This window comes from Etheostoma cragini, chromosome 20, assembly GCF_013103735.1.
Source record: "Etheostoma cragini isolate CJK2018 chromosome 20, CSU_Ecrag_1.0, whole genome shotgun sequence".
Taxonomy (NCBI): Eukaryota; Metazoa; Chordata; class Actinopteri; order Perciformes; family Percidae; genus Etheostoma; species Etheostoma cragini.
Window position 1 is genome coordinate 2,340,135 of NC_048426.1, and position 10,830 is coordinate 2,350,964.

Consider the following 10,830-nt stretch of genomic DNA (forward strand, 5'->3'; position numbering starts at 1 on the left):
CCCCCCCCCCCCCCCCCCCCCCCCCGGTAAGAGCGTGCGACCCATGTAGGCTGAGTTCTGCAGGGGCCCAGGTTAGAGTCCGACCTGCGGCCCTTTGCTGCCTGTCATCCGCCATTTCTCTCCCACCTTTCCTTTATATCAAATAAGGTAAAAAAAATAAAACTTTCAGTTCAGGCGACCAGGATCGTGATTGTTTTTGAGCCAGTTTCCTGAACCTTACTTTATGCTCTGTGTCACTTTGGGACACAGTGTCAGTGCAAAACCTGAGCACTGTGAATGCATCCAATTGTTCACCAACTTGTGTTTGCCATGCAGGTGCAGGTGTAATCTTGTAATGAGTCAGCGTGAGAAGACAGAGGACGATGTCCATTCTTCTGAAACCCCTCTGCATGGGGAACAAGGCAGCCAGACCGAAGCTCAGAGGTGATAGGAGGATCTCTAACTGAGTTCTCCATGATCCTGTCTCCAGAGTCAGGAGTCAGAACTCAGCATCTGTATTCAAACCTGTGTGTGTGTGTGTGTGTGTGTGTTGTGTTACAGCTTAGAGCGTCCAGTGGTCAGTAAGGCTGTGGAGAAAGACCGGTTAGAGTAAGTCGTTAATATAATACTTTACTGCTGCTACTGCTCTGTTGCCTGTGTGATTTATTTTGATGTGCATTCACACCGACAGACACTAAAGTCAGTACAATCAACTTCTTTATCTTTTCCTAGAGGGAACTTTAAAAAGAGGAGCAAAATCATTCCAGGGGAACAGCATTAACTTCTACTGAACTTCTCTCGTTCTATTGATTCTGAGTTCAGCAGTTGATGTGTCTGGATGTCTGATAATCTAATATTCCATCCTGGTGGTCTGTCTTTCTACCAGAACCTGTAACACGTCCTCTACATCCAGTGTGAGGCACCACTCAATGGATATAGGCACTGAGTATACAGAATTACTGTGGCTAAGCTAAGGGAGGTTGTAGGCTCTGAACAGGTGGTGTTTCAGGAGTTTTTTTAAACAATGTCCAGGGATGTAGCATTTCAGGATATCTGCAGGAAGGGTGTTCCACAGGGCTGGGGCTGCTACACTAAGGACTCTGTCTCCGAAGGTACAGAGTCTGATGTGGGGAACGGAGAGCAGGCCAGAGAGGGCTGGGGTGAGGACCCTGGTGGCAGAGTTTTGGACATACTGGAGCCTGTGTGGGTTTTTTGCTGAGGACCCCAGACAGGACTCCCTAGCGGTAGTCCAAACGGGAGATTACAAACACATGAATGAGGGTGTCTGGAGATGTTTTTAAGATGAAAAAGGGCTGATTTGGTGATCGATTTGATGTAAGTTTTCAGTCATCATCGACACATTATGTAATAAAATGGTTAAGTAAATATCTGACTGTGGATTTCTCCTGTTCACTCCGAAGTCAGCCATCTTTTGTTAAACCTGTGTTGTTCTACAGCTCAGAGCAGCAGCAGAGGTTAGCCTGTCCAGTTATTCATGTTGGACATGTGGACATTGACTCGTCAGAGTAAGTCATTGTTACATTACTTTATAGTTTTAGTAGTTCATATGCTGCTATTGTGTGTGTGTGTGTGTATTTAATTTAATTTGTATTCACACTGACTGACTGGAAGATTAAACTGAGTACAAATATTAAGCCTTTTGCATCTTTCTAATACTCCTGTTATTCTACAATAATTAAGTAATAATTCATAGTAGAGAGAAACTAGAGAGAATTCATTCATTGGGAACAGAATCAACTTTTACTGAACTTGTCTTATGTCTATTTTGTAGTTTCTGTTTATCAAGCAATTGATGTGGCTGGATGTCCAACACTCTAATTTCCCAACCTCAGGTTTTCTCTCTCTTGTCTACTAGGATGAGTACGGCGAACAATGGTTACGCTGCAGTGTGGAGGGACCGCATTAGGTCGTTAAGTCCCATCCTTAATTTCAAAGACCAAACCTGTCACAAGGCTGAAAGTGTGCTGGATCTCTGAAATGAGGGGAAAAATGTAAATAAAAAAATATTTGGGAACTTGCATGCTGTTTAATGTTTCTTTCTTACACTGTGTTTAACCAATCATCCAACTTCCACCTACAAATGAAACAAGTTCTAGCCAATCAGATGCAAAGTAGGGCAGGTCCTATCTGAAAATTAACACGTGGTCTCCCGGAGACCGTCTCCGAGGCAAAGTTTATCAAACTTGGAGCATGTAGATTCAGTTTTAGGAGCTAAAAACAAATGGCGCTGGGCAAGAATAAGAGGGCAAAAGGAAAAGGGTGGAGACGGGTAGCCGGTATAGGTAGCTAATGCTAGCGGCATCTGTCTCTTTTTGCCATGGAGACATTCCAAGTGTTCATTCAGCAGTTTAATACTGTTGGAAAAATGCCCAATTTTACTAGCCACTTCTTCTGGAATTCAAATGTATAAAAGTAAGTGCACTAGCATATTTTGAATTGGTTTAATACATATTTCATTAATATAAGCAAATAAAAAGTGCTGTTGAAAAAATGAAAGCCTTTATTGCCCCACGCTGCTCCTGGGGTCCCATCTTTGCCAGTTGTAGAGCAGTGCACTTGTTATAAGACTTGGGCTGAATCCCATTTCTCCATCTTACCCCTTACCCCTTGGCCCTTGAAACCAAGGGGTAAGGGCTAGGGGCGATAACAACCCCCTCTATGAAATGGGACACCACTTGGTTACATCACCATACAGAATTGATCCCAAGCTTCCAAGATGCCGTCTGCAAGTGTGTCTATGTCAATTGAGGGGGTTTTGTCAACAGTGTCATATGCATTTACATATTTTATAGTTATTTTTGGTTAACTTTGGTGGGGCAGAGGCAGATGTTATCTGTGTAGTACTTACATACATATGTGTATACACACATGGTGTGTTGTTTATCTGTTTCAGTTATCACCGTTGTGAATGTCATTGATGTTCGGAAAAACATTTTGGTAACAAAAATCAGTCTTAATGCCCAATAAATTAAACATAACAGGCAAAAAAGACACAGGATCACAAACAAACAAATTAACTACATCTATTCTGATATTCCAGACCAGTCTGAAGCCTGTTGGCCAGTAACTCCCCCCCCCCCCCCCCCCCCCCCCCCCCCCTCACATTTTGTCAGCGTCCTGTATGATAACCAACAACAATATTGTAACGTTCATCCCCGAGGCGATGACTAGCTTGCAACTTCTGTGCATTTCTTTAAGAAAACACAGCTTAACTCCGGTCACTGTTGGCCGTGACCACGCCGAACATTCAGACCACCACCACAACGGAAGGAAGCGCCCTTCCTCAACAACCCAAACTCGAGTTTCCCCCCTCAACAGAACCACATTGACCTCTGCTGGTAACAGTAGTGCATGACACTAACACATATAAGCATTTGCTTAACTGATGAACTCTTAATAACAGGGACAGATTAACTCAGCTCATTACACAGCTCCCCCTCAACAAAGTCCCTCTTCCGGAGGGACTACACAAAGTCTCTAAAATGGTGTGGGGGGTGTGGGTGCCTCTGCCTTGTGAGGGGGTGCTGCACCCCTTGTGCAGTGAAAGGTGCATGGGGTAGAAAGGAGGAAGGAGGGGTGCGAACAGGGGGTCAGTCACTGTCTCTGGGGAAGTATTTGCAGGAAGAATGGGGCTTTGAACTTGGGAGTCTCCTCTGCACGGGGCCAATCTGTCTCTGTGGAGTGCAACCTTCTTTCTTTTTCCTGGCTGCTGGACTCTGTACACTAGTTCACCCAGCCGCTCCCCCACCTGACAAGGCCCCGCCTAATGACAGTCCAACCTGAGGCAGCGACCCTTCTTCCTACGTGGGCTGCAAATGGGGGGATGTAGAGGGCTAACTGGGATAAACAGAGGAAGTGTCAATGAAGCTGTATAAGAAGAAAAATCTGTTCTTTAGATCATACGTTTAACGTTAGTTTGACGTGGGGCTCAAAAACAGTTTCAGTGGAAAAAATATATAAATAAAATGAGAGACACTGCTATGATCGCATCAAAATCCCTATTTTTACAACACTAAGAAGGCTCGACACAACGTGAGACTTTGCTCCAAGTATCACCAGGGGCTCTACACATCAACTAGAGCTAGGATTAGATGACTCATGAAGGGAGTAAGTGTTTGGTTAACAGTTGAGAGTTTTAATGCTTGTCTAACACTAGTGGCTAACCCATATTGCTAGTGTTTGGTTAGCAAAGCAACACAGCCATGGTAGGAGTGTTTCACTCATTTTGTGAATTTGAATGCTTGTCACAATGAATCACCCTAAATATTCACAGCATTTACAACAATAAAACAAACAAAATAGAGCTCTTAATTAAAATATAAAATTAAAGAATTAGGTCCCTTTTTGAGTTGGTTGTTCCAACTATATTGGTCGTCTATATTGAGGAAGAATTGTTCAGTCTTGGGGGGAAATATCGGATGTGTGTGTGTGTTATATGTCAAGTTGTAATACTACTACCTGGGTAGGTTAGTGGTATTTCTTATCTGTGTCAGAGTGAATGAATCTGGGAATCCAAGTCCTTTGTGGCAGGTCTTAATGGCTGGCCACACCATGTCAGGCACTGTCCACAGATCTGCTGGGCAAGGCTCGCCATCCTTCAGTTCCTCAGTAATTCTGGTACTAAACAACAACAACAAAAAACTGCTTAAATAGAGCAGACTTGTAAATTATCTGATCCTACATCAACTTCTTAAACAGGTATAAACGTATACGAATTAATTGTTCTGTATCACAAACATTAATAATTAACTATAAAGAATGAATTACTTGTCATTAAGTGCCATGTGTCTTAGTAAACAAGGAATTATATATCTTTTTAAACCAGTTCTCAGTAAACATTTCTTTTTTTTAATACATTTTAAACAGGAAAAGTAACTATTATTCATTCAACTCACTAAACAAGTGCATTTTAGCAACCAGAATGAGTTAAATTACATTTAAAAAGGATTCGTTATGCTAATCAAGGTGTTTTAACAACAAAATGAGTGAAACTCTCCTACCATGGCTATTGCTTTGCTAATCAAACACTAGCTAGCAGTGTGGGTTAGCAACTAGCGTTAGCATTGTAGCTAGCGATTAACGATAGTTTTAGCAATCTATTTTCAACACGTTAAACAATGACACAATGAACACCAAAGTGCAGGAAAACAATTTGAAAACCTTTACATAACTTCTTTGGGTTTAAAACAAAAGTATAGGAACTCAAACAGCATTTATCATTTATTTATCCTCACAGTGGCTTATAAAAAAAAACATATTATCACGTGCCACGTGCGGCCACTCACCGGAGTTCACAGACATTTGTAACTCGAAAGGAATTGTATCCAATATGTTCACAGCTCGTGACCTAATAAAAAAGCAACTTATTAACAGCAAAACTATTTAATGTTACTGAATTAATCAAGTTCTTGGAGGGTTTTATGGCATTTTACACCGGGAAATGCTCCGTTCATTCATTGCTGTGCATCTTCTGTCTGCTCGTCTAGGTGTTGCATTCAAACCTGACACCCCCCTTTAGGCACCGTTCACTGTGCATTACAATCACACTAAGCCAAGCGCACTCTGCTGGAAAACTTGTGTAACTGCATCTCTAAACAACAAATACAGTAGTAGCCCTACATTTCATATGAGTTACATTAGTGAAAAACAATATTGTCCTTGTAGTCGAAAAAGGAGCCTCATATAAAAATGATATTTTCTCCTATGTAGTCCGTTCATTTGCTTGAAGATGGCCTAGATTTGATTGACAAGATGGCCGATAACGTAAACAACAACTGCTAAAGTGAGTTGTTCAAAACCTCTCTTTTTAGTAAACTCTGTGAACACCAACAATGTTCTCAATGCTGAGTTGACGTGTAGAGCCCTTGGTGATACTTGGACCAAAGTGTTATGTTGTGTCGAGCCTTTTTAATGTTGTAAAAATTGTGATTTTGATGTGATCATTACGGCAATGATCACATCACTAACCACCACTAACTCTCCCATTCAAAAGTAAAGTGTGTGTGCCCATCACAGCCCAAATAACCATGATGCCTCTCATTACAGAGGCATGATTTTGTGCCCACCTACTGTACATACATACACATATATATATAAATATATATATATACATAGATACAGTACAGGCCACACATTTGTATATACAGTAGGTGGGCACAAATCATGCCTCTGTAATGAGAGGCATCATGGTGTGTGGCTGTGGTGGGTGTGGATCCTCTATGTCCTGTGAAGAAGATCCAAGGCCAACTTCCAGGGTGACCTACATTGACATGACAAAAGCGGCGCCCCCTGTCACAGAATCCGGTAAGAATGATGGCGTAAAACTGTTTCCTGTTATAATAGACTATGGGGTTGTTGCAAAATGGTTTGACAATGGGAATGTGACATCCATCAAGAGCAAAAACTGGCTGTTTGAAAATGTAATTGCAATGTGTTAAGTGCTTCCCATGTGGGCCATGAATTGTGATGTAACAGATGTGTGTTGACCAGGGAACAAAAGTGATGGAGATGGGTTGACATGGTGGATTTTGAATTGTTGAATCGGTCCCCTATACGACCCCTGATTGGCTAGAGTCCCCAGGAAGGCAAGAACATCATGGGTTACAGGCAACTTGGTGTGCTGTCTGTTTGTGTACAATGGTCCCAACATCATCGCAGCATCCTATAGCAAAGAAGAATGAATGATCAAATTGACGTAAGCTACAAATATAACTACTAAAATGATTCAGATAATCTACTTCTACTAACCTCTACTTGTCTTCTTGACAGTCTAAAAAAAACTTTAAAGTCAGTCACATTGTACAAAGGTACGACTTCCTCAACAACAACTCATTAACAGGGTTGCTGACAAATGTCTCTTATACAGCATGACAATAAACAATATTATATATTATATATTCCTCTATTATTCATTCGTTTTAATGAATGTTTTAATTTTCAAAGAATGTAGGGACATTTCTATACTTATTTGATCATTTAGGAGCATCATCAACACTGTTAAGAGGGATCAGAAAAGTTAGGTTAGATGAACTGTGGCCATGTGTGACCTGTTCTTTGAAATATTAAGCGTTAATTCACCTTCTCTGTTGAAGTCGATCTTGGTGGATAAGAAGGGGCATGTCTTCATATTGAATTTCCTAAGCCATCATAAACACATATGAGAATACCATTCCTACACAATAGAATAGAATACAGAGGATCAAACAGGAAGTAGGGCTAAACATGTTTGGAACTTCCTTTAAACGTGTCAGTCTTGACGGAGGATTTCTGTCAAAGCCCCCGGCTGCTGCCGCCTGCTCTCGTCCACAGACGAGGCGCAGAGAGAGCATAGTTTATCTCTAACGAGCCTAACGTCTTGTTCAACCGGAACACCGGGCGCCGATGGATTCTGAGCAGACCTGGGTCGTCTCCAACACGAACCTACTGTTTTTGAATCGGAGGGATTTTAACTGCTACTTGTCTGATTTAAAGTCATATTCTGTACAGAATATATGTTATGAGACTGATAGTTAGCCTACGTTTAAAAGTCAGAGAGACTAAATCCGGTCAAATCACGGACCATAGCATACAGTGTTGCTGCGTTCAAAGGCTCCGGCTGGAAAGTCAGACATTGCCTAGCAACACGCCTCCATTCCTCGGATTTCCGAGCTCGGAGCTCGGACAACTTTGTGGACATCGAGCAAGAATTCCGACAACCGAGGTCCGAGTCGGCTCGTTGGGGATAGAAAGCTGCAGCGTGTGTAGTTAATTAACATCAGCAACACATCGCAGGGGAACCATTTTGACAGCTACTCAGTCTTAAGACGAGGCGCAGTTCTTCTCCAACGAGCCTACTTCCACTGTTCTCCTCGTTCACCACCTGTGACGCAGTTTTAATTTCACCATCTAAAGGTATTGTAACAATGTCTTTTATACACTGAGCCTACTCTATTATCACCAATGGCCGTGTCCGTTTATTCAATTATTTATTTCAGTCAAAAGAACTAAAATGAAAACAGTTCAGAAGGTTTTTTTTTTTTTAGGCGCCAAAAAGGTAAATAGGGTACCAGTGTGCTTTCTGCAGCGTTTCCTTCATTCTGAAACCGGTAGTTTTACAAACAAGAAAAATAAAAGTCTAATTTCTGTTTTTGACGTTTTCTTCAACACAATGAACTGCTACAATTGACATGTATCTAAAAAACCAAACTATCAGCGTCAGCTAAATAGAATAGACGTACAAATGACAGTGATTCACAGTGATTATTTATTTCTAATTTCTTTATAAGACTTTAACATGATAAAATAAATGACTAATGCACATAAAACAGCAGCAAATTCTTACTTTTAGGGTGAACGTCCACTTTTTTTAGGGGGGTGCTGGAGATGTCAAAGCTCACAAGGGCACAGCAAACCTGATCTTATTACACTGAAAAGGTTTTAAGAGATATTTAGGTGAAGCTGGATTTTGAAGCTGACACAGAATAGGTCACATTATTTCACATGTATTTGAAAAGAAATTTGATTTTATGACATAAGTTATTTTTGTATCATTGAGGCATAACAAGGCATGTTCATTAATCTCTGAGAAGACTGTCTGAGTTTGTGTCTCGAGGCCGAGTGTCTTCTTTTTTATTTGTAAATCAAAATATGGTCACCCTAATTGCATTGGCCCATGAACTGAAACATGTAGAAAACCTTGAGGGATGAATATAATTCACGACAGGCCTTTGAAAGGAAGAGCGCCAAATACCAAGACCTCAAGCTCGGCTGTAGAGGATCTTCCGCTGAGTCAGTGTAGTAGAGGATGCTCACAACCGTTGGAATGACAGGGAAGGAGAAAGAGAGAAACAGCAGCTCGCAGGATTAGGGAGGCGGTGGAAAGAGCCTCTTGCTAGTTATGGAGCAGGAGAGATGTATTTTTTTTTTAAACATTGAAATTGCTCTAGGCTACTGCAAATGATGGAATTGAAAAGAAAGTCCAAGCAGGCGACCAGGATCCTGTTTTTTTTTTTTTTTTTTTTCAAGCAAGTTTCCTGAACTTGCTCTGTGTCACTTGGGGACACAGTGTCAGTGCACAACCTGAGCACTGTGATTGCATCCAATTGTTCACCAACTTGTGTTTGCCATGCAGGTGTAATCGTGTAATGAGCCAGCGTGAGGAGACGGGGCACGATGTCCATTCTTCTGAAACCCCTCTGCATGGTGAACACGACAGCCAGACCGAAGCTCAGAGGTGATACAAGGATCTCTAACTGAGTTCTCCGTTGGTCACATGAAAACGTTGTAATTTCACCTTGCAGGATTAATAAAGCATACAGTGTTTATTATTGACGTGTCTAGATGTCTAATAATCTTATCTCCCACCCTCTTATGCCACATAAGTCTTATGCCACAAGGGGACATCAATAATTGCCCAAAACGATGGTCTTCACGCAAGAGGTAAGCTTTTATTTACATCATTAAAATCTTAACTACATACATTAGCATATGGCTACATGTTTTTATAATCTATTCTCCCACCCTGGTGGTCTTTCTCTCTTGTCTACTAGGAAAAGTTTGGAAAGCAAAGATCCGTCAACATCCAAGCCCCCCTGCAAGCCTTTAAATTCAAGAAATCTCAACCTTGATTTTGAAGATAGAGTGTCGCCTCTCAGGTAAACTTTTATCAACATTAAAGTATAACTGCATTCATTAGTTTTTGTGGCTGGATGTGTTGATCTAATCTCCCACCATGGTGGTCTTTCTATCTTGTCTACTAGGAAGAGGACCCAATGTGGAGAGACCTCTGACTCCGATGCGTCCTTCAAGAGTGATATGTCAAAAGAAGACGTCATTAATTTCAAAGAAAGAAGATCCTCTCTCAGGTAAACTTTTATTAAGATTTAAGTCTAACCTTAAATCTCCTTAAAAGAGGAGAGATATCATTCGGCGGGAACAGAATCAACTTAGTCCTACTTAGTTTTTGTGTATCTATTCTTATGTAGCAGTTGTCTGAATGATCTAATCCCCCACCCTGGTGGTCTTTCTCTCTGGTCTAATAGAATCCGTCTGAAATGCACAGCTTCCCCTGGGTCCAACAGAAATCATTTGCAAGGTCGCATCATTGCAAAAAAAAGACATTCATCTCTTAAAAAAAGGTAATGTTTTACAAACATTAAAATGTTACTGCATTATGAGCATTTTGTACACACCTATAGAAAGAGAGAGAGAGACATGATTATTATAAGGATCTGTGAGTCATGCAGCTGGAGAAAATTAAACCATTGGACATCCAGCATTTGGGATGAACTGTCCCCCTGGTGGCTGAAACAGGTAAATGCATTGTTTCAAAAATGAGTGGAATAATTACGTCTAACATAACCAGATATTTTAGAAATATTTGAAATAACACAAAACAACCAAATGATGGTAGGTAGTACATCTGATTTCATATACTGCTTTAATGGAAAAAAAGGACTCTGGGTTATGTAACAACTGACAAGTAGCTCTCACCTGACCAAAAGAGGCAAAAAACAAAAATGTGCTAGTCTGAACATCTTGCGGGCCAACGTTGCCATATGCATTTGCTGTCAGCTTGTTAATTGATTACGCGTTTTGTGTAGATTTGGACTTAGTTCAAACGGCAAAGTGGAGAAGCCTCATTGAGATGGCTGGTGAATGTGACTGATGCAGAGATACACCCGCACCTTTTTTGTGGATTTACTGATTGCTGTGATTATTTTTTTGTCTTTGTGTCATTAGATTATATCAAAATACTTATGTTTTTTCTTGTCGTGTCTTAACGTTTTATGGTGTGTTTGCGCGTTGTTTCTGCGTTCGGAGGCAATTCAACAGTAAGTCCAACACTGATTG